The 21086-nt window shown below is 42.2% G+C and overlaps 41 non-coding genes across 41 annotated transcripts; 15 read left to right on the top strand and 26 right to left on the bottom strand.

The window, feature by feature from the left end:
* Window positions 1–389: 389 nt before the first annotated feature.
* trnas-gcu lies at window positions 390–471 on the bottom strand. The gene has a single exon. It is a non-coding gene; the product is annotated as a tRNA-Ser (tRNA).
* A 693-nt stretch (window positions 472–1164) lies between these two features.
* On the bottom strand, window positions 1165–1237 carry trnaa-ugc. Its single transcript has one exon. It is a non-coding gene; the product is annotated as a tRNA-Ala (tRNA).
* A 162-nt stretch (window positions 1238–1399) lies between these two features.
* On the top strand, window positions 1400–1472 carry trnaa-agc. Its single transcript has one exon. It is a non-coding gene; the product is annotated as a tRNA-Ala (tRNA).
* A 418-nt stretch (window positions 1473–1890) lies between these two features.
* On the bottom strand, window positions 1891–1972 carry trnas-gcu. The gene has a single exon. It is a non-coding gene; the product is annotated as a tRNA-Ser (tRNA).
* Window positions 1973–2666: 694 nt separating this feature from the next.
* On the bottom strand, window positions 2667–2739 carry trnaa-ugc. Its single transcript has one exon. It is a non-coding gene; the product is annotated as a tRNA-Ala (tRNA).
* Window positions 2740–2901: 162 nt separating this feature from the next.
* On the top strand, window positions 2902–2974 carry trnaa-agc. The gene has a single exon. It is a non-coding gene; the product is annotated as a tRNA-Ala (tRNA).
* Window positions 2975–3410: 436 nt separating this feature from the next.
* On the bottom strand, window positions 3411–3492 carry trnas-gcu. The gene has a single exon. It is a non-coding gene; the product is annotated as a tRNA-Ser (tRNA).
* A 693-nt stretch (window positions 3493–4185) lies between these two features.
* trnaa-ugc lies at window positions 4186–4258 on the bottom strand. The gene has a single exon. It is a non-coding gene; the product is annotated as a tRNA-Ala (tRNA).
* Window positions 4259–4420: 162 nt separating this feature from the next.
* On the top strand, window positions 4421–4493 carry trnaa-agc. The gene has a single exon. It is a non-coding gene; the product is annotated as a tRNA-Ala (tRNA).
* A 418-nt stretch (window positions 4494–4911) lies between these two features.
* On the bottom strand, window positions 4912–4993 carry trnas-gcu. Its single transcript has one exon. It is a non-coding gene; the product is annotated as a tRNA-Ser (tRNA).
* Window positions 4994–5921: 928 nt separating this feature from the next.
* On the top strand, window positions 5922–5994 carry trnaa-agc. The gene has a single exon. It is a non-coding gene; the product is annotated as a tRNA-Ala (tRNA).
* Window positions 5995–6430: 436 nt separating this feature from the next.
* On the bottom strand, window positions 6431–6512 carry trnas-gcu. Its single transcript has one exon. It is a non-coding gene; the product is annotated as a tRNA-Ser (tRNA).
* A 693-nt stretch (window positions 6513–7205) lies between these two features.
* trnaa-ugc lies at window positions 7206–7278 on the bottom strand. Its single transcript has one exon. It is a non-coding gene; the product is annotated as a tRNA-Ala (tRNA).
* Window positions 7279–7440: 162 nt separating this feature from the next.
* On the top strand, window positions 7441–7513 carry trnaa-agc. The gene has a single exon. It is a non-coding gene; the product is annotated as a tRNA-Ala (tRNA).
* A 418-nt stretch (window positions 7514–7931) lies between these two features.
* On the bottom strand, window positions 7932–8013 carry trnas-gcu. The gene has a single exon. It is a non-coding gene; the product is annotated as a tRNA-Ser (tRNA).
* A 693-nt stretch (window positions 8014–8706) lies between these two features.
* trnaa-ugc lies at window positions 8707–8779 on the bottom strand. Its single transcript has one exon. It is a non-coding gene; the product is annotated as a tRNA-Ala (tRNA).
* Window positions 8780–8941: 162 nt separating this feature from the next.
* On the top strand, window positions 8942–9014 carry trnaa-agc. The gene has a single exon. It is a non-coding gene; the product is annotated as a tRNA-Ala (tRNA).
* A 418-nt stretch (window positions 9015–9432) lies between these two features.
* trnas-gcu lies at window positions 9433–9514 on the bottom strand. The gene has a single exon. It is a non-coding gene; the product is annotated as a tRNA-Ser (tRNA).
* Window positions 9515–9834: 320 nt separating this feature from the next.
* Window positions 9835–9907, top strand: trnaa-agc. Its single transcript has one exon. It is a non-coding gene; the product is annotated as a tRNA-Ala (tRNA).
* A 419-nt stretch (window positions 9908–10326) lies between these two features.
* Window positions 10327–10408, bottom strand: trnas-gcu. The gene has a single exon. It is a non-coding gene; the product is annotated as a tRNA-Ser (tRNA).
* A 693-nt stretch (window positions 10409–11101) lies between these two features.
* Window positions 11102–11174, bottom strand: trnaa-ugc. Its single transcript has one exon. It is a non-coding gene; the product is annotated as a tRNA-Ala (tRNA).
* A 162-nt stretch (window positions 11175–11336) lies between these two features.
* On the top strand, window positions 11337–11409 carry trnaa-cgc. The gene has a single exon. It is a non-coding gene; the product is annotated as a tRNA-Ala (tRNA).
* A 436-nt stretch (window positions 11410–11845) lies between these two features.
* On the bottom strand, window positions 11846–11927 carry trnas-gcu. Its single transcript has one exon. It is a non-coding gene; the product is annotated as a tRNA-Ser (tRNA).
* Window positions 11928–12621: 694 nt separating this feature from the next.
* trnaa-ugc lies at window positions 12622–12694 on the bottom strand. Its single transcript has one exon. It is a non-coding gene; the product is annotated as a tRNA-Ala (tRNA).
* Window positions 12695–12856: 162 nt separating this feature from the next.
* Window positions 12857–12929, top strand: trnaa-agc. Its single transcript has one exon. It is a non-coding gene; the product is annotated as a tRNA-Ala (tRNA).
* Window positions 12930–13347: 418 nt separating this feature from the next.
* Window positions 13348–13429, bottom strand: trnas-gcu. Its single transcript has one exon. It is a non-coding gene; the product is annotated as a tRNA-Ser (tRNA).
* A 695-nt stretch (window positions 13430–14124) lies between these two features.
* Window positions 14125–14197, bottom strand: trnaa-ugc. The gene has a single exon. It is a non-coding gene; the product is annotated as a tRNA-Ala (tRNA).
* Window positions 14198–14359: 162 nt separating this feature from the next.
* trnaa-cgc lies at window positions 14360–14432 on the top strand. The gene has a single exon. It is a non-coding gene; the product is annotated as a tRNA-Ala (tRNA).
* A 404-nt stretch (window positions 14433–14836) lies between these two features.
* trnas-gcu lies at window positions 14837–14918 on the bottom strand. Its single transcript has one exon. It is a non-coding gene; the product is annotated as a tRNA-Ser (tRNA).
* A 693-nt stretch (window positions 14919–15611) lies between these two features.
* Window positions 15612–15684, bottom strand: trnaa-ugc. The gene has a single exon. It is a non-coding gene; the product is annotated as a tRNA-Ala (tRNA).
* Window positions 15685–15846: 162 nt separating this feature from the next.
* trnaa-agc lies at window positions 15847–15919 on the top strand. Its single transcript has one exon. It is a non-coding gene; the product is annotated as a tRNA-Ala (tRNA).
* A 418-nt stretch (window positions 15920–16337) lies between these two features.
* On the bottom strand, window positions 16338–16419 carry trnas-gcu. The gene has a single exon. It is a non-coding gene; the product is annotated as a tRNA-Ser (tRNA).
* Window positions 16420–17112: 693 nt separating this feature from the next.
* On the bottom strand, window positions 17113–17185 carry trnaa-ugc. The gene has a single exon. It is a non-coding gene; the product is annotated as a tRNA-Ala (tRNA).
* Window positions 17186–17347: 162 nt separating this feature from the next.
* trnaa-cgc lies at window positions 17348–17420 on the top strand. The gene has a single exon. It is a non-coding gene; the product is annotated as a tRNA-Ala (tRNA).
* A 418-nt stretch (window positions 17421–17838) lies between these two features.
* trnas-gcu lies at window positions 17839–17920 on the bottom strand. Its single transcript has one exon. It is a non-coding gene; the product is annotated as a tRNA-Ser (tRNA).
* A 320-nt stretch (window positions 17921–18240) lies between these two features.
* trnaa-agc lies at window positions 18241–18313 on the top strand. Its single transcript has one exon. It is a non-coding gene; the product is annotated as a tRNA-Ala (tRNA).
* A 418-nt stretch (window positions 18314–18731) lies between these two features.
* trnas-gcu lies at window positions 18732–18813 on the bottom strand. The gene has a single exon. It is a non-coding gene; the product is annotated as a tRNA-Ser (tRNA).
* Window positions 18814–19506: 693 nt separating this feature from the next.
* trnaa-ugc lies at window positions 19507–19579 on the bottom strand. Its single transcript has one exon. It is a non-coding gene; the product is annotated as a tRNA-Ala (tRNA).
* Window positions 19580–19741: 162 nt separating this feature from the next.
* Window positions 19742–19814, top strand: trnaa-cgc. The gene has a single exon. It is a non-coding gene; the product is annotated as a tRNA-Ala (tRNA).
* A 418-nt stretch (window positions 19815–20232) lies between these two features.
* trnas-gcu lies at window positions 20233–20314 on the bottom strand. Its single transcript has one exon. It is a non-coding gene; the product is annotated as a tRNA-Ser (tRNA).
* Window positions 20315–20634: 320 nt separating this feature from the next.
* On the top strand, window positions 20635–20707 carry trnaa-agc. The gene has a single exon. It is a non-coding gene; the product is annotated as a tRNA-Ala (tRNA).
* Window positions 20708–21086: the final 379 nt, after the last annotated feature.

Genomic DNA, 21086 nt, shown 5'->3' with positions numbered 1-21086 from the left:
ATTCAGTTTGACAAAGTCCCCTTCTAAAATAAGATGGATTCCTTGTTTTTATGCCATGGACTGATATGATTCAGAAAAATGGTGTTCCATCCTTCCAGCATAGTTCAGAGAATTATTGAGCATTTTTCCTGACGGCACATGGTGGCCTATAACCTATAACCTTACTAAATCCTCATATTTTCTCCAATAATCTGTTTCTTATCAGTCATTTCAAGCTGGTAAGACATTCAGAACAGGTTACTATGTTAAGCCACCTGGTTGATAGTCCTAGTAAGCGTTTTTGTCAGTACACGTGACAAGAATACTGCATTTGAGATAATGATCTTAAGCAGTAGAGTAAGCTGATTCAGTCAATTGGAGTAGAAATTGGTATATTGTAAACTTCACTACGACGAGGATGGGATTCGAACCCACGCGTGCAGAGCACAATGGATTAGCAGTCCATCGCCTTAACCACTCGGCCACCTCGTCCTATTCTGAGTAAACTTCGTCTCCTGAAACTCAAACTGTTCCTGTTCTTAAGAGAGTTGTTACAATGGTGACAAGTGGCTGTGGACACAAGAAGAAGAAAAAAAACTATTGCTGAAAAAACAGGATTCTAACCCATGCGTGCAGACCACAGTGGGTTATCATTTCTTTACTGGGGAACAATTTAGGGGATTACAGGACTCTAACTAATGTTTTCTGGTATTGTACCTGCGTAAATAGGCAACTGGACTTCCTTATGTTTCTTGAAGATGTGGTCGTCCAAGAGGCTTCTTTAGTTCTAAAAGACTTGTGGGAGGTTTCAGGTATTTAATCTCTCTCGGATCTTCACCTATCCTCAGAGTTGTTGTGTTAAACATGCAGGTCGTTTAACCCCCTACCAACTGGTGGGGTGTTGGAGTTCCTTGAGTCAAGGTGTGTATAGCACCTTGCTATGGTGTGAATCATTAGGGTTACACGCAATGTCAAGATATGCAAAGGGCCAGAGAGTTGAAATACCTGTAGCCTCCCACTACTAAGTTAGAACTTAAAGAGAATCTGGAAAGAGAAGTGACAGGTTTTCAAGAAACCAAAGCTAGCCTATGCACACCTGTGTGCAAAGGTTTGATACCGAGAAGTTTCATCTTGAGGTAGAAGACAATGGATGTCACTCACAAGGAGCAATAAAGGGTTCAATAGTGGAGAATGTGGGCATCGATCCCACTACCTCTCACATGCAAAGCGAGCGCTCTACCATTTGAGCTAATCCCCCTGTGTAAAAGTGGCTTCTGTGGCAAATCATCGCAACCTTTTCAGTATGGATGTGTTCTGTCCTAAAATGGATCACATTGCCGAGACAAATGAATGAAGTCTCTCATCACAGGCCCTCAGGGGAGACTGGCCAACAAAGTGATTTACAGAGATCTCTGTAAATGGGGAATTAGCTCAAATGGTAGAGCGCTTGCTTAGCATGCGAGAGGTAGTGGGATCGATGCCCACATTCTCCAGAACATTCTTAGTATCTTGATTTTACTCTGGTAGAGAATGTTTTGAAATTCAGTTTGACAAAGTCCCCTTCTAAAATAAGATGGATTCCTTGTTTTTATGCCATGGACTGATATGATTCAGAAAAATGGTGTTCCATCCTTCCAGCATAGTTCAGAGAATTATTGAGCATTTTTCCTGACGGCACATGGTGGCCTATAACCTATAACCTTACTAAATGCTCATATTTTCTCCAATAATCTGTTTCTTATCAGTCATTCAGAACAGGTTACTATGTTAAGCCACCTGGTTGATAGTCCTAGTAAGCGTTTTTGTCAGTACACGTGACAAGAATACTGCATTTGAGATAATGATCTTAATCAGTAGAGTAAGCTGATTCAGTCAACTGGAGTAGAAATTGGTATATTGTAAACTTCACTACGGCGAGGATGGGATTCGAACCCACGCGTGCAGAGCACAATGGATTAGCAGTCCATCGCCTTAACCACTCGGCCACCTCGTCCTATTCTGAGTGAAACTTCGTCTCCTGAAACTCAAACTGTTCCTGTTCTTAAGAGAGTTGTTACAATGGTGACAAGTGGCTGTGGACACAAGAAGAAGAAAAAAAACTATTGCTGAAAAAACAGGATTCTAACCCATGCGTGCAGACCACAGTGGGTTATCATTTCTTTACTGGGGAACAATTTAGGGGATTACAGGACTCTAACTAATGTTTTCTGGTATTGTACCTGCGTAAATAGGCAACTGGACTTGCTTGTGTTTCTTGAAGATGTGGTCGTCCAAGAGGCTTCTTTAGTTCTAAAAGACTTGTGGGAGGTTTCAGGTATTTAATCTCTCTCGGATCTTCACCTATCCTCAGAGTTGTTGTGTTAAACATGCAGGTCGTTTAACCCCCTACCAACTGGTGGGGTGTTGGAGCTCCTTGAGTCAAGGTGTGTATAGCACCTTGCTATGGTGTGAATCATTAGGGTTACAGGCAATGTCAGGATATGCAAAGGGCCAGAGAGTTGAAATACCTGTAGCCTCCCACTACTAAGTTAGAACTTAAAGAGAATCTGAAAAGAGAAGTGACAGGTTTTCAAGAAACCAAAGCTAGCCTACGCACACCTGTGTGCAGAGGTTTGATACCGAGAAGTTTCATCTTGAGGTAGAAGACAATGGATGTCACTCACAAGGAGCAATTAAGGGTTCAATAGTGGAGAATGTGGGCATCGATCCCACTACCTCTCACATGCAAAGCGAGCGCTCTACCATTTGAGCTAATCCCCCTGTGTAAAAGTGGCTTCTGTGGCAAATCATCGCAACCTGTTCAGCATGGATGTGTTCTGTCCTAAAATGGATCACATTGCCGAGACAAATGAATGAAGTCTCTCATCACAGGCCCTCAGGGGAGACTGGCCAACAAAGTGATTTACAGAGATCTCTGTAAATGGGGAATTAGCTCAAATGGTAGAGCGCTTGCTTAGCATGCGAGAGGTAGTGGGATCGATGCCCACATTCTCCAGAACATTCTTAGTATCTTGATTTTACTCTGGTAGAGAATGTTTTGAAATTCAGTTTGACAAAGTCCCCTTCTAAAATAAGATGGATTCCTTGTTTTTATGCCATGGACTGATATGATTCAGAAAAATGGTGTTCCATCCTTCCAGCATAGTTCAGAGAATTATTGAGCATTTTTCCTGACGGCACATGGTGGCCTATAACCTATAACCTTACTAAATCCTCATATTTTCTCCAATAATCTGTTTCTTATCAGTCATTTCAAGCTGGTAAGACATTCAGAACAGGTTACTATGTTAAGCCACCTGGTTGATAGTCCTAGTAAGCGTTTTTGTCAGTACACGTGACAAGAATACTGCATTTGAGATAATGATCTTAATCAGTAGAGTAAGCTGATTCAGTCAATTGGAGTAGAAATTGGTATATTGTAAACTTCACTACGGCGAGGATGGGATTCGAACCCACGCGTGCAGAGCACAATGGATTAGCAGTCCATCGCCTTAACCACTCGGCCACCTCGTCCTATTCTGAGTAAAATTCGTCTCCTGAAACTCAAACTGTTCCTGTTCTTAAGAGAGTTGTTACAATGGTGACAAGTGGCTGTGGACACAAGAAGAAGAAAAAAAACTATTGCTGAAAAAACAGGATTCTAACCCATGCGTGCAGACCACAGTGGGTTATCATTTCTTTACTGGGGAACAATTTAGGGGATTACAGGACTCTAACTAATGTTTTCTGGTATTGTACCTGCGTAAATAGGCAACTGGACTTCCTTATGTTTCTTGAAGATGTGGTCGTCCAAGAGGGTTCTTTAGTTCTAAAAGACTTGTGGGAGGTTTCAGGTATTTAATCTCTCTCGGATCTTCACCTATCCTCAGAGTTGTTGTGTTAAACATGCAGGTCGTTTAACCCCCTACCAACTGGTGGGGTGTTGGAGTTCCTTGAGTCAAGGTGTGTATAGCACCTTGCTATGGTGTGAATCATTAGGGTTACACGCAATGTCAAGATATGCAAAGGGCCAGAGAGTTGAAATACCTGTAGCCTCCCACTACTAAGTTAGAACTTAAAGAGAATCTGGAAAGAGAAGTGACAGGTTTTCAAGAAACCAAAGCTAGCCTATGCACACCTGTGTGCAAAGGTTTGATACCGAGAAGTTTCATCTTGAGGTAGAAGACAATGGATGTCACTCACAAGGAGCAATAAAGGGTTCAATAGTGGAGAATGTGGGCATCGATCCCACTACCTCTCACATGCAAAGCGAGCGCTCTACCATTTGAGCTAATCCCCCTGTGTAAAAGTGGCTTCTGTGGCAAATCATCGCAACCTGTTCAGTATGGATGTGTTCTGTCCTAAAATGGATCACATTGCCGAGACAAATGAATGAAGTCTCTCATCACAGGCCCTCAGGGGAGACTGGCCAACAAAGTGATTTACAGAGATCTCTGTAAATGGGGAATTAGCTCAAATGGTAGAGCGCTTGCTTAGCATGCGAGAGGTAGTGGGATCGATGCCCACATTCTCCAGAACATTCTTAGTATCTTGATTTTACTCTGGTAGAGAATGTTTTGAAATTCAGTTTGACAAAGTCCCCTTCTAAAATAAGATGGATTCCTTGTTTTTATGCCATGGACTGATATGATTCAGAAAAATGGTGTTCCATCCTTCCAGCATAGTTCAGAGAATTACTGAGCATTTTTCCTGACAGCACATGGTGGCCTATAACCTATAACGTTACTAAATGCTCATATTTTCTCCAATAATCTGTTTCTTATCAGTCATTCAGAACAGGTTACTACTGTTAAGCCACCTGGTTGATAGTCCTAGTAAGCGTTTTTGTCAGTACACGTGACAAGAATACTGCATTTGAGATAATGATCTTAAGCAGTAGAGTAAGCTGATTCAGTCAATTGAGTAGAAATTGGTATATTGTAAACTTCACTACGGCGAGGATGGGATTCGAACCCACGCGTGCAGAGCACAATGGATTAGCAGTCCATCGCCTTAACCACTCGGCCACCTCGTCCTATTCTGAGTGAAACTTATCTCCTGAAACTCAAACTGTTCCTGTTCTTAAGAGAGTTGTTACAATGGTGACAAGTGGCTGTGGACACAAGAAGAAGAAAAAAAACTATTGCTGAAAAAACAGGATTCTAACCCATGCGTGCAGACCACAGTGGGTTATCATTTCTTTACTGGGGAACAATTTAGGGGATTACAGGACTCTAACTAATGTTTTCTGGTATTGTACCTGCGTAAATAGGCAACTGGACTTGCTTGTGTTTCTTGAAGATGTGGTCGTCCAAGAGGCTTCTTTAGTTCTAAAAGACTTGTGGGAGGTTTCAGGTATTTAATCTCTCTCGGATCTTCACCTATCCTCAGAGTTGTTGTGTTAAACATGCAGGTCGTTTAACCCCCTACCAACTGGTGGGGTGTTGGAGCTCCTTGAGTCAAGGTGTGTATAGCACCTTGCTATGGTGTGAGTCATTAGGGTTACACGCAATGTCAAGATATGCAAAGGGCCAGAGAGTTGAAATACCTGTAGCCTCCCACTACTAAGTTAGAACTTAAAGAGAATCTGGAAAGAGAAGTGACAGGTTTTCAAGAAACCAAAGCTAGCCTATGCACACCTGTGTGCAGAGGTTTGATACCGAGAAGTTTCATCTTGAGGTAGAAGACAATGGATGTCACTCACAAGGAGCAATTAAGGGTTCAATAGTGGAGAATGTGGGCATCGATCCCACTACCTCTCACATGCAAAGCGAGCGCTCTACTATTTGAGCTAATCCCCCTGTGTAAAAGTGGCTTCTGTGGCAAATCATCGCAACCTGTTCAGCATGGATGTGTTCTGTCCTAAAATGGATCACATTGCCGAGACAAATGAATGAAGTCTCTCATCACAGGCCCTCAGGGGAGACTGGCCAACAAAGTGATTTACAGAGATCTCTGTAAATGGGGAATTAGCTCAAATGGTAGAGCGCTTGCTTAGCATGCGAGAGGTAGTGGGATCGATGCCCACATTCTCCAGAACATTCTTACTATCTTGATTTTACTCTGGTAGAGAATGTTTTGAAATTCAGTTTGACAAAGTCCCCTTCTAAAATAAGATGGATTCCTTGTTTTTATGCCATGGACTGATATGATTCAGAAAAATGGTGTTCCATCCTTCCAGCATAGTTCAGAGAATTATTGAGCATTTTTCCTGACGGCACATGGTGGCCTATAACCTATAACCTTACTAAATCCTCATATTTTCTCCAATAATCTGTTTCTTATCAGTCATTTCAAGCTGGTAAGACATTCAGAACAGGTTACTATGTTAAGCCACCTGGTTGATAGTCCTAGTAAGCGTTTTTGTCAGTACACGTGACAAGAATACTGCATTTGAGATAATGATCTTAATTAGTAGAGTAAGCTGATTCAGTCAATTGGAGTAGAAATTGGTATATTGTAAACTTCACTACGGCGAGGATGGGATTCTAACCCACGCGTGCAGAGCACAATGGATTAGCAGTCCATCGCCTTAACCACTCGGCCACCTCGTCCTATTCTGAGTGACATTTATCTCCTGAAACTCAAACTGTTCTTGTTCTTAAGAGAGTTGTTACAATGGTGACAAGTGGCTGTGGACACAAGAAGAAGAAAAACAACTATTGCTGAAAAAACAGGATTCTAACCCATGCGTGCAGACCACAGTGGGTTATCATTTCTTTACTGGGGAACAATTTAGGGGATTACCGGACTCTAACTAATGTTTTCTGGTATTGTACCTGCGTACATAGGTAACTGGACTTCCTTATGTTTCTTGAAGATGTGGTCGTCCAAGAGGCTTCTTTAGTTCTAAAAGACTTGTGGGAGGTTTCAGGTATTTAATCTCTCTCGGATCTTCACCTATCCTCAGAGTTGTTGTGTTAAACATGCAGGTCGTTTAACCCCCTACCAACTGGTGGGGTGTTGGAGCTCCTTGAGTCAAGGTGTGTATAGCACCTTGCTATGGTGTGAATCATTAGGGTTACACGCAATGTCAAGATATGCAAAGGGCCAGAGAGTTGAAATACCTGTAGCCTCCCACTACTAAGTTAGAACTTAAAGAGAATCTGGAAAGAGAAGTGACAGGTTTTCAAGAAACCAAAGCTAGCCTATGCACACCTGTGTGCAAAGGTTTGATACCGAGAAGTTTCATCTTGAGGTAGAAGACAATGGATGTCACTCACAAGGAGCAATAAAGGGTTCAATAGTGGAGAATGTGGGCATCGATCCCACTACCTCTCACATGCAAAGCGAGCGCTCTACCATTTGAGCTAATCCCCCTGTGTAAAAGTGGCTTCTGTGGCAAATCATCGCAACCTGTTCAGCATGGATGTGTTCTGTCCTAAAATGGATCACATTGCCGAGACAAATGAATGAAGTCTCTCATCACAGGCCCTCAGGGGAGACTGGCCAACAAAGTGATTTACAGAGATCTCTGTAAATGGGGAATTAGCTCAAATGGTAGAGCGCTTGCTTAGCATGCGAGAGGTAGTGGGATCGATGCCCACATTCTCCAGAACATTCTTAGTATCTTGATTTTACTCTGGTAGAGAATGTTTTGAAATTCAGTTTGACAAAGTCCCCTTCTAAAATAAGATGGATTCCTTGTTTTTATGCCATGGACTGATATGATTCAGAAAAATGGTGTTCCATCCTTCCAGCATAGTTCAGAGAATTATTGAGCATTTTTCCTGACGGCACATGGTGGCCTATAACCTATAACCTTACTAAATGCTCATATTTTCTCCAATAATATGTTTCTTATCAGTCATTCAGAACAGGTTACTATGTTAAGCCACCTGGTTGATAGTCCTAGTAAGCGTTTTTGTCAGTACACGTGACAAGAATACTGCATTTGAGATAATGATCTTGAGCAGTAGAGTAAGCTGATTCAGTCAACTGGAGTAGAAATTGGTATATTGTAAACTTCACTACAACGAGGATGGGATTCGAACCCACGCGTGCAGAGCACAATGGATTAGCAGTCCATCGCCTTAACCACTCGGCCACCTCGTCCTATTCTGAGTAAACTTCGTCTCCTGAAACTCAAACTGTTCCTGTTCTTAAGAGAGTTGTTACAATGGTGACAAGTGGCTGTGGACACAAGAAGAAGAAAAAAAACTATTGCTGAAAAAACAGGATTCTAACCCATGCGTGCAGACCACAGTGGGTTATCATTTCTTTACTGGGGAACAATTTAGGGGATTACAGGACTCTAACTAATGTTTTCTGGTATTGTACCTGCGTAAATAGGCAACTGGACTTGCTTGTGTTTCTTGAAGATGTGGTCGTCCAAGAGGCTTCTTTAGTTCTAAAAGACTTGTGGGAGGTTTCAGGTATTTAATCTCTCTCGGATCTTCACCTATCCTCAGAGTTGTTGTGTTAAACATGCAGGTCGTTTAACCCCCTACCAACTGGTGGGGTGTTGGAGCTCCTTGAGTCAAGGTGTGTATAGCACCTTGCTATGGTGTGAGTCATTAGGGTTACACGCAATGTCAAGATATGCAAAGGGCCAGAGAGTTGAAATACCTGTAGCCTCCCACTACTAAGTTAGAACTTAAAGAGGATCTGGAAAGAGAAGTGACAGGTTTTCAAGAAACCAAAGCAAGCCTATGCTCACCTGTGTGCAGAGGTTTGATACCGAGAAGTTTCATCTTGAGGTAGAAGACAATGGATGTCACTCACAAGGAGCAATTAAGGGTTCAATAGTGGAGAATGTGGGCATCGATCCCACTACCTCTCACATGCAAAGCGAGCGCTCTACCATTTGAGCTAATCCCCCTGTGTAAAAGTGGCTTCTGTGGCAAATCATCGCAACCTGTTCAGCATGGATGTGTTCTGTCCTAAAATGGATCACATTGCCGAGACAAATGAATGAAGTCTCTCATCACAGGCCCTCAGGGGAGACTGGCCAACAAAGTGATTTACAGAGATCTCTGTAAATGGGGAATTAGCTCAAATGGTAGAGCGCTTGCTTAGCATGCGAGAGGTAGTGGGATCGATGCCCACATTCTCCAGAACATTCTTAGTATCTTGATTTTACTCTGGTAGAGAATGTTTTGAAATTCAGTTTGACAAAGTCCCCTTCTAAAATAAGATGGATTCCTTGTTTTTATGCCATGGACTGATATGATTCAGAAAAATGGTGTTCCATCCTTCCAGCATAGTTCAGAGAATTATTGAGCATTTTTCCTGACGGCACATGGTGGCCTATAACCTATAACCTTACTAAATCCTCATATTTTCTCCAATAATCTGTTTCTTATCAGTCATTCAGAACAGGTTACTATGTTAAGCCACCTGGTTGATAGTCCTAGTAAGCGTTTTTGTCAGTACACGTGACAAGAATACTGCATTTGAGATAATGATCTTGAGCAGTAGAGTAAGCTGATTCAGTCAACTGGAGTAGAAATTGGTATATTGTAAACTTCACTACGACGAGGATGGGATTCGAACCCACGCGTGCAGAGCACAATGGATTAGCAGTCCATCGCCTTAACCACTCGGCCACCTCGTCCTATTCTGAGTAAAATTCGTCTCCTGAAACTCAAACTGTTCCTGTTCTTAAGAGAGTTGTTACAATGGTGACAAGTGGCTGTGGACACAAGAAGAAGAAAAAAAACTATTGCTGAAAAAACAGGATTCTAACCCATGCGTGCAGACCACAGTGGGTTATCATTTCTTTACTGGGGAACAATTTAGGGGATTACAGGACTCTAACTAATGTTTTCTGGTATTGTACCTGCGTAAATAGGCAACTGGACTTGCTTGTGTTTCTTGAAGATGTTACACTGGTCGTCCAAGAGGCTTCTTTAGTTCTAAAAGATCTCTGTAAATGGGGAATTAGCTCAAATGGTAGAGCGCTTGCTTAGCATGCGAGAGGTAGTGGGATCGATCCCCACATTCTCCAGAACATTCTTAGTATCCTTGATTTTACTCTGGTAGAGAATGTTTTGAAATTCAGTTTGACAAAGTCCCCTTCTAAAATAAGATGGATTCCTTGTTTTTATGCCATGGACTGATATGATTCAGAAAAATGGTGTTCCATCCTTCCAGCATAGTTCAGAGAATTACTGAGCATTTTTCCTGACAGCACATGGTGGCCTATAACCTATAACGTTACTAAATGCTCATATTTTCTCCAATAATGTGTTTCTTATCAGTCATTCAGAACAGGTTACTACGTTAAGCCACCTGGTTGATAGTCCTAGTAAGCGTTTTTGTCAGTACACGTGACAAGAATACTGCATTTGAGATAATGATCTTAAGCAGTAGAGTAAGCTGATTCAGTCAATTGAAGTAGAAATTGGTATATTGTAAACTTCACTACGGCGAGGATGGGATTCGAACCCACGCGTGCAGAGCACAATGGATTAGCAGTCCATCGCCTTAACCACTCGGCCACCTCGTCCTATTCTGAGTGAAACTTATCTCCTGAAACTCAAACTGTTCCTGTTCTTAAGAGAGTTGTTACAATGGTGACAAGTGGCTGTGGACACAAGAAGAAGAAAAAAAACTATTGCTGAAAAAACAGGATTCTAACCCATGCGTGCAGACCACAGTGGGTTATCATTTCTTTACTGGGGAACAATTTAGGGGATTACAGGACTCTAACTAATGTTTTCTGGTATTGTACCTGCGTAAATAGGCAACTGGACTTGCTTGTGTTTCTTGAAGATGTGGTCGTCCAAGAGGGTTCTTTAGTTCTAAAAGACTTGTGGGAGGTTTCAGGTATTTAATCTCTCTCGGATCTTCACCTATCCTCAGAGTTGTTGTGTTAAACATGCAGGTCGTTTAACCCCCTACCAACTGGTGGGGTGTTGGAGCTCCTTGAGTCAAGGTGTGTATAGCACCTTGCTATGGTGTGAGTCATTAGGGTTACACGCAATGTCAAGATATGCAAAGGGCCAGAGAGTTGAAATACCTGTAGCCTCCCACTACTAAGTTAGAACTTAAAGAGGATCTGGAAAGAGAAGTGACAGGTTTTCAAGAAACCAAAGCTAGCCTATGCACACCTGTGTGCAGAGGTTTGATACCGAGAAGTTTCATCTTGAGGTAGAAGACAATGGATGTCACTCACAAGGAGCAATTAAGGGTTCAATAGTGGAGAATGTGGGCATCGATCCCACTACCTCTCACATGCAAAGCGAGCGCTCTACCATTTGAGCTAATCCCCCTGTGTAAAAGTGGCTTCTGTGGCAAATCATCGCAACCTGTTCAGCATGGATGTGTTCTGTCCTAAAATGGATCACATTGCCGAGACAAATGAATGAAGTCTCTCATCACAGGCCCTCAGGGGAGACTGGCCAACAAAGTGATTTACAGAGGTCTTTGCAGATGGGGAATTAGCTCAAATGGTAGAGCGCTTGCTTCGCATGCGAGAGGTAGTGGGATCGATGCCCACATTCTCCAGAACATTCTTACTATCTTGATTTTACTCTGGTAGAGAATGTTTTGAAATTCAGTTTGACAAAGTCCCCTTCTAAAATAAGATGGATTCCTTGTTTTTACGCCATGGACTGATATGATTCAGAAAAATGGTGTTCCATCCTTCCAGCATAGTTCAGAGAATTATTGAGCATTTTTCCTGACGGCACATGGTGGCCTATAACCTATAACCTTACTAAATCCTCATATTTTCTCCAATAATCTGTTTCTTATCAGTCATTTCAAGCTGGTAAGACATTCAGAACAGGTTACTATGTTAAGCCACCTGGTTGATAGTCCTAGTAAGCGTTTTTGTCAGTACACGTGACAAGAATACTGCATTTGAGATAATGATCTTAAGCAGTAGAGTAAGCTGATTCAGTCAATTGAAGTAGAAATTGGTATATTGTAAACTTCACTACGGCGAGGATGGGATTCGAACCCACGCGTGCAGAGCACAATGGATTAGCAGTCCATCGCCTTAACCACTCGGCCACCTCGTCCTATTCTGAGTGACATTTATCTCCTGAAACTCAAACTGTTCCTGTTCTTAAGAGAGTTGTTACAATGGTGACAAGTGGCTGTGGACACAAGAAGAAGAAAAAAAACTATTGCTGAAAAAACAGGATTCTAACCCATGCGTGCAGACCACAGTGGGTTATCATTTCTTTACTGGGGAACAATTTAGGGGATTACAGGACTCTAACTAATGTTTTCTGGTATTGTACCTGCGTAAATAGGCAACTGGACTTCCTTATGTTTCTTGAAGATGTGGTCGTCCAAGAGGGTTCTTTAGTTCTAAAAGACTTGTGGGAGGTTTCAGGTATTTAATCTCTCTCGGATCTTCACCTATCCTCAGAGTTGTTGTGTTAAACATGCAGGTCGTTTAACCCCCTACCAACTGGTGGGGTGTTGGAGCTCCTTGAGTCAAGGTGTGTATAGCACCTTGCTATGGTGTGAGTCATTAGGGTTACACGCAATGTCAAGATATGCAAAGGGCCAGAGAGTTGAAATACCTGTAGCCTCCCACTACTAAGTTAGAACTTAAAGAGAATCTGGAAAGAGAAGTGACAGGTTTTCAAGAAACCAAAGCTAAGCCTATGCACACCTGTGTGCAGAGGTTTGATACCGAGAAGTTTCATCTTGAGGTAGAAGACAATGGATGTCACTCACAAGGAGCAATTAAGGGTTCAATAGTGGAGAATGTGGGCATCGATCCCACTACCTCTCACATGCAAAGCGAGCGCTCTACCATTTGAGCTAATCCCCCTGTGTAAAAGTGGCTTCTGTGGCAAATCATCGCAACCTGTTCAGCATGGATGTGTTCTGTCCTAAAATGGATCACATTGCCGAGACAAATGAATGAAGTCTCTCATCACAGGCCCTCAGGGGAGACTGGCCAACAAAGTGATTTACAGAGATCTCTGTAAATGGGGAATTAGCTCAAATGGTAGAGCGCTTGCTTAGCATGCGAGAGGTAGTGGGATCGATGCCCACATTCTCCAGAACATTCTTACTATCTTGATTTTACTCTGGTAGAGAATGTTTTGAAATTCAGTTTGACAAAGTCCCCTTCTAAAATAAGATGGATTCCTTGTTTTTATGCCATGGACTGATATGATTCAGAAAAATGGTGTTCCATCCTTCCAGCATAGTTCAGAGAATTATTGAGCATTTTTCCTGACGGCACATGGTGGCCTATAACCTATAACGTTACTAAATGCTCATATTTTCTCCAATAATCTGTTTCTTATCAGTCATTCAGAACAGGTTACTACGTTAAGCCACCTGGTTGATAGTCCTAGTAAGCGTTTTTGTCAGTACACGTGACAAGAATACTGCATTTGAGATAATGATCTTAAGCAGTAGAGTAAGCTGATTCAGTCAATTGAAGTAGAAATTGGTATATTGTAAACTTCACTACGGCGAGGATGGGATTCGAACCCACGCGTGCAGAGCACAATGGATTAGCAGTCCATCGCCTTAACCACTCGGCCACCTCGTCCTATTCTGAGTGAAACTTATCTCCTGAAACTCAAACTGTTCCTGTTCTTAAGAGAGTTGTTACAATGGTGACAAGTGGCTGTGGACACAAGAAGAAGAAAAAAAACTATTGCTGAAAAAACAGGATTCTAACCCATGCGTGCAGACCACAGTGGGTTATCATTTCTTTACTGGGGAACAATTTAGGGGATTACAGGACTCTAACTAATGTTTTCTGGTATTGTACCTGCGTAAATAGGCAACTGGACTTGCCTTAGTGTTTCTTGAAGATGTGGTCGTCCAAGAGGGTTCTTTAGTTCTAAAAGACTTGTGGGAGGATTCAGGTATTTAATCTCTCTCGGATCTTCACCTATCCTCAGAGTTGTTGTGTTAAACATGCAGGTCGTTTAAACCCCTACCAACTGGTGGGGTGTTGGAGCTCCTTGAGTCAAGGTGTGTATAGCACCTTGCTATGGTGTGAGTCATTAGGGTTACACGCAATGTCAAGATATGCAAAGGGCCAGAGAGTTGAAATACCTGTAGCCTCCCACTACTAAGTTAGAACTTAAAGAGAATCTGGAAAGAGAAGTGACAGGTTTTCAAGAAACCAAAGCAAGCCTATGCTCACCTGTGTGCAGAGGTTTGATACCGAGAAGTTTCATCTTGAGGTAGAAGACAATGGATGTCACTCACAAGGAGCAATTAAGGGTTCAATAGTGGAGAATGTGGGCATCGATCCCACTACCTCTCACATGCAAAGCGAGCGCTCTACCATTTGAGCTAATCCCCCTGTGTAAAAGTGGCTTCTGTGGCAAATCATCGCAACCTGTTCAGCATGGATGTGTTCTGTCCTAAAATGGATCACATTGCCGAGACAAATGAATGAAGTCTCTCATCACAGGCCCTCAGGGGAGACTGGCCAACAAAGTGATTTACAGAGGTCTTTGCAGATGGGGAATTAGCTCAAATGGTAGAGCGCTTGCTTCGCATGCGAGAGGTAGTGGGATCGATGCCCACATTCTCCAGAACATTCTTACTATCTTGATTTTACTCTGGTAGAGAATGTTTTGAAATTCAGTTTGACAAAGTCCCCTTCTAAAATAAGATGGATTCCTTGTTTTTATGCCATGGACTGATATGATTCAGAAAAATGGTGTTCCATCCATCATAGTTCAGAGAATTTTTCCTGACGGCACATGGTGGCCTATAACCTATAACCTTACTAAATGCTCATATTTTCTCCAATAATCTGTTTCTTATCAGTCATTCAGAACAGGTTACTATGTTAAGCCACCTGGTTGATAGTCCTAGTAAGCGTTTTTGTCAGTACACGTGACAAGAATACTGCATTTGAGATAATGATCTTAAGCAGTAGAGTAAGCTGATTCAGTCAATTGGAGTAGAAATTGGTATATTGTAAACTTCACTACGGCGAGGATGGGATTCGAACCCACGCGTGCAGAGCACAATGGATTAGCAGTCCATCGCCTTAACCACTCGGCCACCTCGTCCTATTCTGAGTGAAACTTATCTCCTGAAACTCAAACTGTTCCTGTTCTTAAGAGAGTTGTTACAATGGTGACAAGTGGCTGTGGACACAAGAAGAAGAAAAAAAACTATTGCTGAAAAAACAGGATTCTAACCCATGCGTGCAGACCACAGTGGGTTATCATTTCTTTACTGGGGAACAATTTAGGGGATTACAGGACTCTAACTAATGTTTTCTGGTATTGTACCTGCGTAAATAGGCAACTGGACTTCCTTATGTTTCTTGAAGATGTGGTCGTCCAAGAGGCTTCTTTAGTTCTAAAAGACTTGTGGGAGGTTTCAGGTATTTAATCTCTCTCGGATCTTCACCTATCCTCAGAGTTGTTGTGTTAAACATGCAGGTCGTTTAACCCCCTACCAACTGGTGGGGTGTTGGAGCTCCTTGAGTCAAGGTGTGTATAGCACCTTGCTATGGTGTGAGTCATTAGGGTTACACGCAATGTCAAGATATGCAAAGGGCCAGAGAGTTGAAATACCTGTAGCCTCCCACTACTAAGTTAGAACTTAAAGAGAATCTGGAAAGAGAAGTGACAGGTTTTCAAGAAACCAAAGCTAGCCTACGCACACCTGTGTGCAGAGGTTTGATACCGAGAAGTTTCATCTTGAGGTAGAAGACAATGGATGTCACTCACAAGGAGCAATTAAGGGTTCAATAGTGGAGAATGTGGGCATCGATCCCACTACCTCTCACATGCAAAGCGAGCGCTCTACCATTTGAGCTAATCCCCCTGTGTAAAAGTGGCTTCTGTGGCAAATCATCGCAACCTGTTCAGCATGGATGTGTTCTGTCCTAAAATGGATCACATTGCCGAGACAAATGAATGAAGTCTCTCATCACAGGCCCTCAGGGGAGACTGGCCAACAAAGTGATTTACAGAGATCTCTGTAAATGGGGAATTAGCTCAAATGGTAGAGCGCTTGCTTAGCATGCGAGAGGTAGTGGGATCGATGCCCACATTCTCCAGAACATTCTTAGTATCTTGATTTTACTCTGGTAGAGAATGTTTTGAAATTCAGTTTGACAAAGTCCCCTTCTAAAATAAGATGGATTCCTTGTTTTTATGCCATGGACTGATATGATTCAGAAAAATGGTGTTCCATCCTTCCAGCATAGTTCAGAGAATTACTGAGCATTTTTCCTGACAGCACATGGTGGCCTATAACCTATAACGTTACTAAATGCTCATATTTTCTCCAATAATGTATTTCTTATCAGTCATTCAGAACAGGTTACTACGTTAAGCCACCTGGTTGATAGTCCTAGTAAGCGTTTTTGTCAGTACACGTGACAAGAATACTGCATTTGAGATAATGATCTTAAGCAGTAGAGTAAGCTGATTCAGTCAATTGAAGTAGAAATTGGTATATTGTAAACTTCACTACGGCGAGGATGGGATTCGAACCCACGCGTGCAGAGCACAATGGATTAGCAGTCCATCGCCTTAACCACTCGGCCACCTCGTCCTATTCTGAGTGACATTTATCTCCTGAAACTCAAACTGTTCCTGTTCTTAAGAGAGTTGTTACAATGGTGACAAGTGGCTGTGGACACAAGAAGAAGAAAAAAAACTATTGCTGAAAAAACAGGATTCTAACCCATGCGTGCAGACCACAGTGGGTTATCATTTCTTTACTGGGGAACAATTTAGGGGATTACAGGACTCTAACTAATGTTTTCTGGTATTGTACCTGCGTAAATAGGCAACTGGACTTGCTTGTGTTTCTTGAAGATGTGGTCGTCCAAGAGGGTTCTTTAGTTCTAAAAGACTTGTGGGAGGTTTCAGGTATTTAATCTCTCTCGGATCTTCACCTATCCTCAGAGTTGTTGTGTTAAACATGCAGGTCGTTTAACCCCCTACCAACTGGTGGGGTGTTGGAGCTCCTTGAGTCAAGGTGTGTATAGCACCTTGCTATGGTGTGAGTCATTAGGGTTACACGCAATGTCAAGATATGCAAAGGGCCAGAGAGTTGAAATACCTGTAGCCTCCCACTACTAAGTTAGAACTTAAAGAGGATCTGGAAAGAGAAGTGACAGGTTTTCAAGAAACCAAAGCAAGCCTATGCTCACCTGTGTGCAGAGGTTTGATACCGAGAAGTTTCATCTTGAGGTAGAAGACAATGGATGTCACTCACAAGGAGCAATTAAGGGTTCAATAGTGGAGAATGTGGGCATCGATCCCACTACCTCTCACATGCAAAGCGAGCGCTCTACCATTTGAGCTAATCCCCCTGTGTAAAAGTGGCTTCTGTGGCAAATCATCGCAACCTGTTCAGCATGGATGTGTTCTGTCCTAAAATGGATCACATTGCCGAGACAAATGAATGAAGTCTCTCATCACAGGCCCTCAGGGGAGACTGGCCAACAAAGTGATTTACAGAGATCTTTGCAGATGGGGAATTAGCTCAAATGGTAGAGCGCTTGCTTCGCATGCGAGAGGTAGTGGGATCGATGCCCACATTCTCCAGAACATTCTTACTATCTTGATTTTACTCTGGTAGAGAATGTTTTGAAATTCAGTTTGACAAAGTCCCCTTCTAAAATAAGATGGATTCCTTGTTTTTATGCCATGGACTGATATGATTCAGAAAAATGGTGTTCCATCCTTCCAGCATAGTTCAGAGAATTATTGAGCATTTTTCCTGACGGCACATGGTGGCCTATAACCTATAACCTTACTAAATGCTCATATTTTCTCCAATAATATGTTTCTTATCAGTCATTCAGAACAGGTTACTATGTTAAGCCACCTGGTTGATAGTCCTAGTAAGCGTTTTTGTCAGTACACGTGACAAGAATACTGCATTTGAGATAGTGATCTTGAGCAGTAGAGTAAGCTGATTCAGTCAACTGGAGTAGAAATTGGTATATTGTAAACTTCACTACGACGAGGATGGGATTCGAACCCACGCGTGCAGAGCACAATGGATTAGCAGTCCATCGCCTTAACCACTCGGCCACCTCGTCCTATTCTGAGTAAAATTCGTCTCCTGAAACTCAAACTGTTCCTGTTCTTAAGAGAGTTGTTACAATGGTGACAAGTGGCTGTGGACACAAGAAGAAGAAAAAAAACTATTGCTGAAAAAACAGGATTCTAACCCATGCGTGCAGACCACAGTGGGTTATCATTTCTTTACTGGGGAACAATTTAGGGGATTACAGGACTCTAACTAATGTTTTCTGGTATTGTACCTGCGTAAATAGGCAACTGGACTTGCTTGTGTTTCTTGAAGATGTTACACTGGTCGTCCAAGAGGCTTCTTTAGTTCTAAAAGATCTCTGTAAATGGGGAATTAGCTCAAATGGTAGAGCGCTTGCTTAGCATGCGAGAGGTAGTGGGATCGATGCCCACATTCTCCAGAACATTCTTAGTACCTTGATTTTACTCTGGTAGAGAATGTTTTGAAATTCAGTTTGACAAAGTCCCCTTCTAAAATAAGATGGATTCCTTGTTTTTATGCCATGGACTGATATGATTCAGAAAAATGGTGTTCCATCCTTCCAGCATAGTTCAGAGAATTACTGAGCATTTTTCCTGACGGCACATGGTGGCCTATAACCTATAACGTTACTAAATGCTCATATTTTCTCCAATAATCTGTTTCTTATCAGTCATTCAGAACAGGTTACTACGTTAAGCCACCTGGTTGATAGTCCTAGTAAGCGTTTTTGTCAGTACACGTGACAAGAATACTGCATTTGAGATAATGATCTTAAGCAGTAGAGTAAGCTGATTCAGTCAATTGAAGTAGAAATTGGTATATTGTAAACTTCACTACGGCGAGGATGGGATTCGAACCCACGCGTGCAGAGCACAATGGATTAGCAGTCCATCGCCTTAACCACTCGGCCACCTCGTCCTATTCTGAGTGAAACTTATCTCCTGAAACTCAAACTGTTCCTGTTCTTAAGAGAGTTGTTACAATGGTGACAAGTGGCTGTGGACACAAGAAGAAGAAAAAAAACTATTGCTGAAAAAACAGGATTCTAACCCATGCGTGCAGACCACAGTGGGTTATCATTTCTTTACTGGGGAACAATTTAGGGGATTACCGGACTCTAACTAATGTTTTCTGGTATTGTACCTGCGTAAATAGGCAACTGGACTTGCTTGTGTTTCTTGAAGATGTGGTCGTCCAAGAGGGTTCTTTAGTTCTAAAAGACTTGTGGGAGGTTTCAGGTATTTAATCTCTCTCGGATCTTCACCTATCCTCAGAGTTGTTGTGTTAAACATGCAGGTCGTTTAACCCCCTACCAACTGGTGGGGTGTTGGAGCTCCTTGAGTCAAGGTGTGTATAGCACCTTGCTATGGTGTGAGTCATTAGGGTTACACGCAATGTCAAGATATGCAAAGGGCCAGAGAGTTGAAATACCTGTAGCCTCCCACTACTAAGTTAGAACTTAAAGAGGATCTGGAAAGAGAAGTGACAGGTTTTCAAGAAACCAAAGCAAGCCTATGCTCACCTGTGTGCAGAGGTTTGATACCGAGAAGTTTCATCTTGAGGTAGAAGACAATGGATGTCACTCACAAGGAGCAATTAAGGGTTCAATAGTGGAGAATGTGGGCATCGATCCCACTACCTCTCACATGCAAAGCGAGCGCTCTACCATTTGAGCTAATCCCCCTGTGTAAAAGTGGCTTCTGTGGCAAATCATCGCAACCTGTTCAGCATGGATGTGTTCTGTCCTAAAATGGATCACATTGCCGAGACAAATGAATGAAGTCTCTCATCACAGGCCCTCAGGGGAGACTGGCCAACAAAGTGATTTACAGAGATCTTTGCAGATGGGGAATTAGCTCAAATGGTAGAGCGCTTGCTTCGCATGCGAGAGGTAGTGGGATCGATGCCCACATTCTCCAGAACATTCTTACTATCTTGATTTTACTCTGGTAGAGAATGTTTTGAAATTCAGTTTGACAAAGTCCCCTTCTAAAATAAGATGGATTCCTTGTTTTTATGCCATGGACTGATATGATTCAGAAAAATGGTGTTCCATCCTTCCAGCATAGTTCAGAGAATTATTGAGCATTTTTCCTGACGGCACATGGTGGCCTATAACCTATAACCTTACTAAATGCTCATATTTTCTCCAATAATATGTTTCTTATCAGTCATTCAGAACAGGTTACTATGTTAAGCCACCTGGTTGATAGTCCTAGTAAGCGTTTTTGTCAGTACACGTGACAAGAATACTGCATTTGAGATAGTGATCTTGAGCAGTAGAGTAAGCTGATTCAGTCAACTGGAGTAGAAATTGGTATATTGTAAACTTCACTACGACGAGGATGGGATTCGAACCCACGCGTGCAGAGCACAATGGATTAGCAGTCCATCGCCTTAACCACTCGGCCACCTCGTCCTATTCTGAGTAAAATTCGTCTCCTGAAACTCAAACTGTTCCTGTTCTTAAGAGAGTTGTTACAATGGTGACAAGTGGCTGTGGACACAAGAAGAAGAAAAAAAACTATTGCTGAAAAAACAGGATTCTAACCCATGCGTGCAGACCACAGTGGGTTATCATTTCTTTACTGGGGAACAATTTAGGGGATTACAGGACTCTAACTAATGTTTTCTGGTATTGTACCTGCGTAAATAGGCAACTGGACTTGCTTGTGTTTCTTGAAGATGTTACACTGGTCGTCCAAGAGGCTTCTTTAGTTCTAAAAGATCTCTGTAAATGGGGAATTAGCTCAAATGGTAGAGCGCTTGCTTAGCATGCGAGAGGTAGTGGGATCGATGCCCACATTCTCCAGAACATTCTTAGTATCTTGATTTTACTCTGGTAGAGAATGTTTTGAAATTCAGTTTGACAAAGTCCCCTTCTAAAATAAGATGGATTCCTTGTTTTTATGCCATGGACTGATATGATTCAGAAAAATGGTGTTCCATCCTTCCAGCATAGTTCAGAGAATTACTGAGCATTTTTCCTGACAGCACATGGTGGCCTATAACCTATAACGTTACTAAATGCTCATATTTTCTCCAATAATCTGTTTCTTATCAGTCATTCAGAACAGGTTACTACGTTAAGCCACCTGGTTGATAGTCCTAGTAAGCGTTTTTGTCAGTACACGTGACAAGAATACTGCATTTGAGATAATGATCTTAAGCAGTAGAGTAAGATGATTCAG

Source organism: Hippoglossus hippoglossus, chromosome 8 (assembly GCF_009819705.1).
Source record: "Hippoglossus hippoglossus isolate fHipHip1 chromosome 8, fHipHip1.pri, whole genome shotgun sequence".
Classification (NCBI taxonomy): domain Eukaryota; kingdom Metazoa; phylum Chordata; class Actinopteri; order Pleuronectiformes; family Pleuronectidae; genus Hippoglossus; species Hippoglossus hippoglossus.
This window is presented reverse-complemented; position numbering and strand designations above follow the sequence as displayed.